An 11243-nucleotide genomic window follows, 5' to 3' on the forward strand; every position below is an offset into this window, starting at 1 on the left:
GAGAGCACTGTATACAATTTTAAAGTACCATACTCAACTTGTGCAAAAGACACTTTATTAATACACATGGTAAACTGAATAGAGATAGATTTTATGGAAGACCCTCAAACAAGTCTCAATACATTTCAAATAAATTAAGTCATACAGAATGTATTCCATGACTATAACTGAATTAAATTTGAAATCAATACAAAAAAGTCAATACAAAAATCTACGTCAGTAGGATTTAGAGTATTCTAAATATGTAGGAATAAAGTCAAGCAATTCTAAATAATCCATATATCCAATAATCAGCAAAGTAAATTTAAAAGGGATCTAAATGGAATGATAATGAAAACACAACATAGCAAAAATTATAGGATATTTGTATCTATTTGTCTAAAACTGTTTAGAAAAAAAATCATAGTTTAGATTTAAATCTTGTAAGTTAAAATCCTTATGCAACAAAATAAGATTCTAAAATTCCACTTAACATGCTAGAAAAAGAGCAAATTAAACTCAAATAAATTCTAGATAAAAGTCCCTTCTGGAACACCTGGTGGCTCAGTGGTTGAGCTTCTGCCTTCAGCTCAGGGTATGATCCTGGTGTCTCGGATTTAGTCCCACATTGGGCTCCCTGCATAGAGCTTGCTTTTCTCTCTGCCTGTCTCTCTCTCTCTCTCTCTCTCTCTGTGTCTCATGGAATAAATAAATAAAATCTTAAAAAGTTTTAAAATAAAAAATTAGCTTAAAAAATAGATATCTGGCATAATATAGTAAGTCTTCGTTGACAACAAATACTTTCAGATCAATGAAAAAATAAAATTTAATATTTTAACTCATGAATATTTTCCATGTAGTATTAAACAATTTTTAATTAATTAATTAATTAATTTTAATAATTTTTAATTTAAATCCAAACTTGGATTCAGATGTTTTTGTAATTTACTGTATTCTCTTAAGTAAGGTATCTGTAACAATTTATTTATTATTATTTTTTATCTGTAACAATTTATATAAAATTCTTATAGATTCCTTTGTTTCTAAGGCTATTGGGATAAAATTCCTTGTCTGCAAATAGCTTTCTTAATTATATATATATATGTATATATTTCTTTTGATAACTATTTCCAATCCCTGGAAGCTGAGATTTCTTTTATATTCCACACTGGTACTCTTAGCTTTTCTCTTCTCTAGACCTGAAATTCCTGCTTGAGTCTAAGCACATTCTCATGCATTCAGACATTTCTAGGGAGAGAAATGCAGTACTTCTGGGGATTATATTATTCTAATTAAGAAAAAAAATGGTTGCAAAAATTTGGTTCAAAGACCAGCGTGAGAAAGGATGATTCTGAATCAGAATTGAATTAAGTTATTCAGGGCTTCCTTCCTCTGACCCCTCCCCCCACCATAGATATATGCTGAGTCTTTAAGGCCTGTAATTAACAATTGAGTAAAAGCTCAAACATCTCCTTGGGACATTGAGAGCACAAGGCAGCCATGGTGTCAGTGCCAGCAGCTCCTGAAGCAGTAGAAGGCACTGCCAGCTGCTTTGGCAGCAAAATAAATAACGCCTCAAGGCAGACATCAGCGCTGTCCACATTAAACATTGGCAGCCTCAGAGTTTGGCAAGGGATTAACAGAGTGTGTATTAAGGATATATGGGGTGGGAGTGGAGGCCGTTAGCATGCTAACTGGATTCCAATAGGAGTCCTCCAATGAAGAAAGTTAAACTGCCTCCCGAAAAGTTCTAGAATTCACTGGCAGGCATTTGAGACCATGCTAAAGTTACAATTTAACAGAAGGCTTGAACTAGAGGAATATTTCTTGACAATATTATTGAATTCTGTTTTAACTATCTCAACGCTTAGTATGTTCTCACTCCATTGATGTTGTGGCTCAGAAACTATGACTTATTCTAGTCCTCTATCCAGTGATTATATAGCCACGGAATCTTCTTGCTAATCCCAAGGACATAATTACCTGGTCATCCTGGAATAACTCTCTTTTTACCACCAGTAATCTACCTGCTTGGTAATTAATGGCTTATGTTTAATAACAATCTTTTTCTAAAAGATAAGTGTTGCCCTGAATATTTACTCTTTTTCAATATCACCTAATGCACACTCACTAGGTCTAGGATTGTCAACATACACTATTCTAACAACTCATATGCTATTTTTAATAGCATATTAAAACTTTATTTTAAACTTTATTTAAACTTTAAACTTTATTTTAAACCTTATTTTTCAATCAAAGCAAATTTTTAAAAAACATTATCTAAAATATTTAAAAAGAAAACTCAGAAATTTTTCAGTCATTTTATGATAGCTAGTAAAATCATTCATACCAAATCAGAATCTGACCTTTCAATGAGGACTCATGTCTAATATTTGAGCAAAACAGGGCGTGGAGGCAAGAGTAGAAAAATCTAATGTTATGTCCTATACCAGTGCATCATGTTTACTCATATGCAGCTGTGTTATATTTATGGGCAATGTTTTTCATTTAGACCAGTATGCCCATATTGGAAATGTTTGTTAAGTAGAGGATATTTAAGACATATTTTAATGATATCAATGTTTTTCTGTATCATAATTTTCAGATTGGCCATTTAACAAAGAAAATGGAGTACAGGCAAATGTACTTAAAATATTTTCACAAAAGAGTGGATCGTCTATTTTATGACACATGCATCTGGAAGACAATTTTAATACCTGTTTCTAACACCTCAGGTTTAAAAGAAAGTAATAGTATGGCTTAGAATTTTAAAGGGTTTCTGATATTTCAAAGTCAACTAATACAATTTATACAGAAATTAGGCACATTTACTTCAAATATTAGGTCTCTCTAAGAATACAGGAGTGCAGTACATGGTTAACATGTTTCCCAAGACAACACATAAGCAATACTTTCACAGTTTTGGAAGAAAAAAATTGTGTCCCATAAAGCTCAAAGATTCTTATTTCTGGACTTCTTGTACAATCTTTCAATCATATCGAAGTTCGGAAATAAGAGCCTCCTTTAAACTGAAAATGAAGGGACTCAGATGTATGGAAGACTGACAGAGATGCCTCGTTCTGTGTGTAATCTGAATACTTTTCAATAAAGGTATTTTTCACTTTCTCCTTTTTTTTTTTTTTAAATCTTATGCAAAATGTGTGTTAGGAGTATTCCTTCAATTTTATGCCTCATTGCTGTGGCACTCCAAGGCAAATGTTCCATTTCTCATTGTCTTCAGCAGAATTGCTGTCCTTTGTAAATGGTCCTTACTTGATTCCTGATGGTTGTCACCCCCTTTATGATTGCTAGGGTGATCCAGGACAGCACAGTATTTCCACTTCCCCTCAGGCTAACTCTACTACAGAGGTCCAGATTCTTCATACTCCTCTGATCTCAGCACTGATTCTTGAACAAAAGCTTTTATTAATATTTATGTCTCATCCAGAGAGACACCTTGTTTGGAGAAGTGAATGAAAGATTGTAGTGAATAATCATTATTCATCTGGGTAATGATTCACATTTCTCATCTCTGAAGTGAGAAAAGTTTTGAAGTTTGCCCAGCATATTCAATGTTAGCCTGAGGGATTATATTGACTTTAGATATCCTATCACCTCCAACGTATAACTGAGGCTCTTCTTCTCAAGTAAATCCTATATAAACAACATAACTTTAATTACATATACTTTATAGTTTTGATTTGAGGATGCTATTAAGATGCCATTGATTTGAGGATGCTATTTGTTCACGATTAAAGAATTTACAAGTATGTTGCATGCTGCATAATTTTCTTTACAGTAAATTGTATATGTTTTCTTTTACTTAGTCCTGTAAATTTTACATTATTTGCAGAATAAAACCATGATTTTGCTAGTGTTTGAACATCCTAATCAATTAGTAGCTATGCTATTATAGATGAAAGATGCTTAATTGGCCTTAGATAGGTCGTTTCACCTCCCTAGGCTTTGTTTATCTCATCTATAAATTAAGCATTAAGTTGGATGTTATTTATTGTTTCTTCACACCTAAAAAGTCTTTTTTTTTGTATGTGACAAAGCAGGTAACTAGAGCAACAGATTCACTAATAGAAGTTGTCTTTTCTCTCATTTCTCAATACAATCCTACACACATACCCCGTGTGTCTATGCCAACTGTATGAACAATGATCTAAACATCACCTATATAATTATGAAAATATATATAATTATACATATAGAAATAAATACAAACATAACAGCTTAGAATTTTATAAATGGTCCTACAATCATCTCTTCCACTATGTTTTGGACATCCTATCTTAATGAACTCTTCTTCATTTAGGAATTCTAGCCACACTATCCTCCTCATTATTATTCCATAATATTGAGCCTTCTCCAGCCTCAGGAATTTTGACCTTGAATTTTCTACTTCCTTAAATATTCTTTCCCCAGATACTTATATTTCTTGTTCTTTCTCCCTCTCTCTCTCTCTTAGTCTCAATTATGATCTTACCTGTCCAAAAAAAAAAAAAGCCAATTCATTTTATATAAAACTACATCCACCTTTTTCATACATACCTATGAATACATAAGAAAAAGAAAAAATAAGTTAAGTGACGTGCAAAATGTATTTCTATACATTGAGGTGAAGCATATAGAATTGAAGATTGCTGTTTGTGTTGTAACTGTACAACCATTGTACCAACTAAGCATATCGTATTTTGGTGGAAGGAGCATTTAAGTGAAACTTCATTACTTTGATGAGTTCAATTCTATGAAATTCATTATTTTTTAATGAATTTCTCCATCTGCTAAACGATGAAGTGAGAGAAAATATATAAGTGGTAGCTGTAGGGAAAAGCAAGAATAAAACACTAGGTAAAGCTTGGAATGGCAGAAGTCTCTAAGAGGTTTTAGAGACGAGGAGTTTGTGGCTTTCAGGAGAAGAAAACTAGATCTGGCATGAAGAGCTCACCTTGAACTCCCTAAGGTAAACGTTAGTAGCCCTGAAGCCTAGGCACTTGTCTGTAGGAAGTCATTTCAAGTGTTAATTTAAAATCCTAACAGAAAGCTAGTGCAAAGTGCTATAATGTTAACATCAAAGGGGGGAAAAACATTATTAAGAAAGGGAAGTTGATCTTTTTAACCAATGCATTTTTCAATAAACTTTATTGTAAAAGTTGAAGACAATGTGTCTATGTGGAAATGAATCACATCTCAACTGTGGCACCTCACACATCATGATGATATATCCAGGTTGCGGGCTTTCTAAAAGCACATCAGTTGAAATCATGACATAAAAGCAATTTCTCCCAAAAGTCACAGTAAGATTGCCTCGTTTTTAAAACAGTAACTTGTATAGTTTAAAAAATCTCCTTTCCCATATTTCCTTTTGAAGAAATATAAGAAGACTGGCAAGATCTAGAAAAGCATTACACATTAAATGTAAACATAGAACAGATATTCTTGATTTAAAACCGTGAATGAGATTTTTAAGGAATCTCGGAGACGTGTGAAAAAAAAATCCAAGTCACAAATCACATTTATCCAAATTTTAACATATATCCAAAGATGGAAGAAAAGTGAATCATGAATCTACACAGGAAATGTACTTTTTTACATATTCATATGTTTATGTTTAGTTATGTATATGTGCACTCAATCCAAATCAGAGGGATGTTTTTTAAATATACAAAACATAATATCAAACATAAAAGCAAAATATATTTCTCGGATTAATATTTTTGACAATGTGAGCAAGAAATGTGATGATTGAAAGAGACTTGAGTCCATCCTTAATCTCTCTCCTAATTTATCATCCCTTTACCGATGTATGCATGCACATGTACACATATAATCCAAAATTGGCTCCTTCTCTTCACCATCTTTTCTAATACAAACCTGATCTGACATGGGATCATCTCTCTAGGAGACTCTTATAGTAGCATCCTACATAGCACCCCTGATATTAATGATAGCTCATGAGGAAGATACTCTTTTTGGTTTAAAGATTTATTTATTCATGAGAGACACAGAGAGAGAGAAAGAGACACAGGCAGAAGTAGGAGACTCCCTGCGGGGATCCCAATGTGAGACTCAATCCTAGGTCCCGGGGATCACGACCTGAGCCAAAGGCAGAGGCTCAACTACTGAGCCACCCAGGCACCCCAGAAGATACTCTTCATAGAGAAATCATTTTAAATGGTCAGATCATATGATGCTGCTTCTCAAAATCTCCAGTGGCTTCGCATTTCAACTCACAGTAATACTCATGAGCTTAGAATTTTATAAATGGTCTTACAATTATCCCTCCCACTTTGTTTTAGATCTCATATCTTAATATTCTCCTTCTCTTTCAGATACTACAGCCACACTGGCTTCCTGGTTGTTATTCCAACACACTGAACCTGCTTCTGTCCCAGGAATTTTGAACTTGAATTTCCCACTTCCTGAAATGTTCTTTCCCCAGATAGCCATATCGTTTCCCTCCCTATTTTCTTTCAAATGTCCTCTAATCTCACCTTATCTGAAAAGCAATTCTTGTTCATCCTTATAAAAAGATATCCATTTCACTGAAACCCTATCCTTATACCCTGTCTTACTTCTCTTCGTAACACCAATCTCCACTTATCATATTATATATTTGTTATTTATTTGTTTAACAACAAGGGCAAGTGCTATATCAGTTGATATCTACTGATGACAGATTGGATATTCAGCAGCATCAGCAGTGAGATAAGGTTGGTTAGGAGGAGCCCAACATGTTTGTCTCTTCTACAATTGATTCACTTTTAAAGGGCTCATCACATAAGCAATGGGAAGGATGAGAATGATTGATCCTTTTTAAAAAATCTTCTAGTCCACTTTGCTGGTTAACTGCTTCTTGTGTAATAGGTGATCTCTGGTAGGCATTAATAGGAGACACATAAATACACATGTCTTTTGCCTACTTCTGAAGGTCCACTCATATTCCTGTTTCCTGATTTCTGTTTATCAGCTCTTCCAAGGCCCCTGACCAACCATTCAAGTCATCTGTCACTGTCAAGGCATTTATGTGCATGTTTATATATACATGGCTAATCCTTCCAACTATATAAAATAAAATAACCAAAAATATCACTCATAACTCAGAATATCCCTGAGTAGTGTTGTAGAGCAATCCATTTTCAGACCTATCAGTGAGCTGGTATGTTCCAGTCTACCACAGTCCATTAGGATAAGGGTCTTTTTATTTTTATTTATTTATTTATTTTTGATAGGGTCTTATTTTATTTTATTTTATTATTTTATTTTATTTTTTATTGGTGTTCAATTTACCAACATACAGAATAACCCCCAGTGCCTGTCACCCATTCACTCCCACCCCCCGCCCTCCTCCCCTTCCACCACCCCTAGTTCATTTCCCAGAGTTAGCAGTCTTTACGTTCTGTCTCCCTTTCTGATATTTCCTACACATTTCTTCTCCCTTCCCTTATATTCCCTTTCACTATTATTTATATTCCCCACATGAATGAGAACATATAATGTTTGTCCTTCTCCGACTGACTTACTTCACTCAGCATAATACCCTCCAGTTCCATCCACGTTGAAGCAAATGGTGGGTATTTGTCGTTTCTAATAGCTGAGGAATATTCCATTGTATGCATAAACCACATCTTCTTTATCCATTCATCTTTCGAAGGACACCGAGGCTCCTTCCACAGTTTGGCTATCGTGGCCATTGCTGCTAGAAACATCGGGGTGCAGGTGTCCCAGCGTTTCATTGCATCTGTATCTTTGGGGTCAATCCCCAGCAGTGCAATTTCTGGGTCGTAGGGCAGGTCTATTTTTAACTCTTTGAGGAACCTCCAGACAGTTTTCCAGAGTGGCTGCACCAGTTCACATTCCCACCAACAATGTAAGAGGGTTCAATAAGGGTCTTTTTAAAACAGTCATGCAGAACTTCTAGCTTTCACAGCATTTCCTAAATTGAACTTGATTGAACTGAATTTGTCACATCTCTTTATTTGTGACTTCTAAAAGAAGTTAACAAAGCAGTTAATAGTTAAAAAGCAATTAACAAAGTTATCAAAATCAGTTAACTAAACAAAGCACAGTCTTCCTGAGGGTGTGCTTGCTAGGGTTACTGCTATTAGTAATATTTTAGGTTGGATTACTCTGAATGCACACCTTGAAACAAGGTCTCACATGAAATTAATTCATTATATTATTCCAGAGAATAGCAGTTGGGTAGTATAGAAAGTGAGATGAAGAAGGAGAAAAAACCCATACATGGGAGAGTTATTCAGGTCATCACCATGAGAGGCTTGTTTCAATTGGGGCCTTTGCAGAAGCACAGAATGCCTCCAAATGCTATTTGCCTTTCCATAAGCTCTTAACTTTAGTTGGTTGAATATTACCCCTAAATGATAACTTTTCCTTATTTCTATGTCACTCCTGCTGCTCTAAGTGTCCACTACATAGTAAAAGTCCTAGAGCTAAAAAATGAAATGGTGGTATGCATGTGAAGTGAGGCCCTGTCAGCTTAAAGTGAATCTTTGCCTGGGAAGACTGCATGATACCATTTACCCAAGCCTTGAATAGAATCAGAGATAAGGTCAGGTTGATGAGCTTGAAGCAAGCATTCTTGCTATTACCTTAGGCCTCATAAATCAGCTACTTAACGATTTGGTCCAAATTTTTGTCACTTATTGAATTCAAACATATAAATGTAGTTTTTGGAATTCACTTCCAGCACTTAATTAATAAAAAATTCCCTAGACAACATATTCTCTCTCCAAACATTTTGCAAGTCAGTGATTTTACATGATCACAAAAAAATTTAGCAGAGATTATAGAAAAAAAACAAGGTAGAAAATTTAAATCATAATCTTAGATTAAAGAAAAGAAATATATTCCAGAAATTAGCTGGGGCATGGATAGTAATTTCCTGAGTCTCAATTCCATTGGTAGACTTTCCCAAAATTGATAAGACTAAGACTCTACTAACTTAATTTCCAACTCTCCTTTCAGAACTATCTTTCTCCTGTTCTGAAGGGGAAAGACATGCTTCTCATTGGTATCTTATTACAACAAAGCTGATACCCATAGAAGTAAAACAAGAGAGATTTGCTAAGATATTCAGAGGAGGTTAGCCTGTGTTGTTTTTTCTTTCCTTTTCTTCCTTCCTTCCTCCCTCCCTCCCTTCCTTCCTTTCTTTCATTCATTCGTTCATTCATTCTTTTTGCTTTCTGCTTTAAAATTAGAAATTTAGAAGGGCGATGTTTCCACAAGATATTTGTTAACCTGTTTTTTTAGAATTAAAAAAAATAAAGCTAGATTGTTCTGAAAGAAATTACTTCTGATTTGATTCATTGGTTTGATGATATTAATGAGCTTTGTCAACTTACCTATATGGCAGATACTTTCCAGAAATGAAAATGAACTAAATATCCAGCTTCAAGGTTTAATGAATATATGAAGTACAATACACTGGGATTAAGCTTTAAAGTTATTTAAATGTATGTGAAAATGCTATATATCAATTAAACTGTGTGAGAAATCAATAATTTTAAAATAGGGGATAAGAATTTAAAAAACTGAGTACAATTAAAGGTAGAAAAGGGTAACTGATTATTACACTTGTATTTGTAAGAATATTATAAATAAATACCTTAGTAATACTGGAGGTTATATTCACCCCCTAAATTACCCAGCATATGTAAATTAAAATATACTTTAGTATCAGGAGCTTATATGGGGGATGAGTTTAGGATGAACCCTGGCTTGATTCCTCTAGTAACTCAGGGAAACAGACCATGGATCAAAGCAAACAACTTATTGATTGAGAAGATCTCCCTTTCTCCATTAGGGAGCAGATGGTTGAAGCTAAGCATTTATCCTCATCAGCCACTTTGTTGCTAGTTTTATACAAGGGTGCACAGTTCAAATTGGATGCTTAGATGGCGATCAGAGCCTGGTTTGGATTTCTTTCTTTTCTTGTAACTTATCCCTGGGAAACAACAACAGCTCATTTCTTTTAACTTTGTTCTTTTCTTCTAAAATCCCTCTCCACTGTTATACTCTCAAGCCTCCAGCTGATTGTATATTCATGAGTTTGCAATAAAGTTGCTGAAGCAGTATGGTCTATATAGCCATTATAGCATCTTTAAAATTTGACATACAGTTCTCTCTCTGCCTCTCTCTCTCACTAGGATATTAAATTATAGATTACATTTGGTAAATTAAGATTATTTATTCTTTTGGTGATTGTGAAAACCCTGCCAAATAGCAGCCCTAAAGACAACCCAAAAGTGAAGTCTATTGAAGCTAGGTCTGGACCGTAAAACTAACAAAAACAAGTAAGAGAAGATTAAGATGGCCAAGAAAAACAAATTAAAAAAAGATGCTTCTGATTTTTTTTAAATCATTCTCCTATATGTATTCTACCTTGTAATCTCATGTATATTGATGATCATCTCTGAGTACAATTTCCAATACATTTCTATATGGAAATAGGTATTAACATGGTGTTAAAACAAAATTTTATTGGTATATATGTGTAAGTAAGTGAAATATCCATTTCGGAAAACATAATACACAGTCCTTTTAACTGCTAAAAGCTGGGAGGAGATGGTAGATACTTATGTCAATCAATGATTATAAGAATGGTTTACTATAACAATAGCTCTTACTATGTGCTAAGTTCTGTGCTAAGCATTCTGCATATGTTATTTACTCTACAATAACCTAATAAGGTGGGTTGTATTAGAATTTTTTTGCACTTCCAGAAACTGAGGATAAGAGGTTAAATCATTACTCCATATCTTAAAATAAATGAAAGAAGAATTTGAATGGGACTCCTTTTTTTTTTCTGAAGGTACCCTTATTTATTCTAAAATTTGTGTTATTAACTGCAGTGTTTTATAGTATTTGTTCTGCTGACTTTCATCTTTCATTTGAGGTTCATTCATAAAAATAGCCACTATTGGGGCACCTGGGTGTCTCAGCCAGTTAAGCATCTGCCTTCCATTCAGGTCATGATCCCAGAGTCCTGGGATTGAGCCCCTAGGATCAAGCCCCGGTTGGGCTCTCTGATCAGTGGGGAGCCTGCTTCTCTCTCCCTCTGCCTACCACTCTGCCTTGTGCCCTTTCTCTGTCAAATAAATGAATAAAATCTTTAAAAAAAATAGCCACTGTTATCATTTTCCTTGTTCTTTGAGGATGATCTTCTTTAGCCTGAGAAAGGACAAAAGCAATCCTTTTTCTTTTTCTTTTTTTTTCCCCTCTTCTAAGCACTGTTGAGT

The sequence above is a fragment of the Canis aureus genome, chromosome 30 (assembly GCF_053574225.1).
Source record: "Canis aureus isolate CA01 chromosome 30, VMU_Caureus_v.1.0, whole genome shotgun sequence".
NCBI classification, from domain to species: domain Eukaryota; kingdom Metazoa; phylum Chordata; class Mammalia; order Carnivora; family Canidae; genus Canis; species Canis aureus.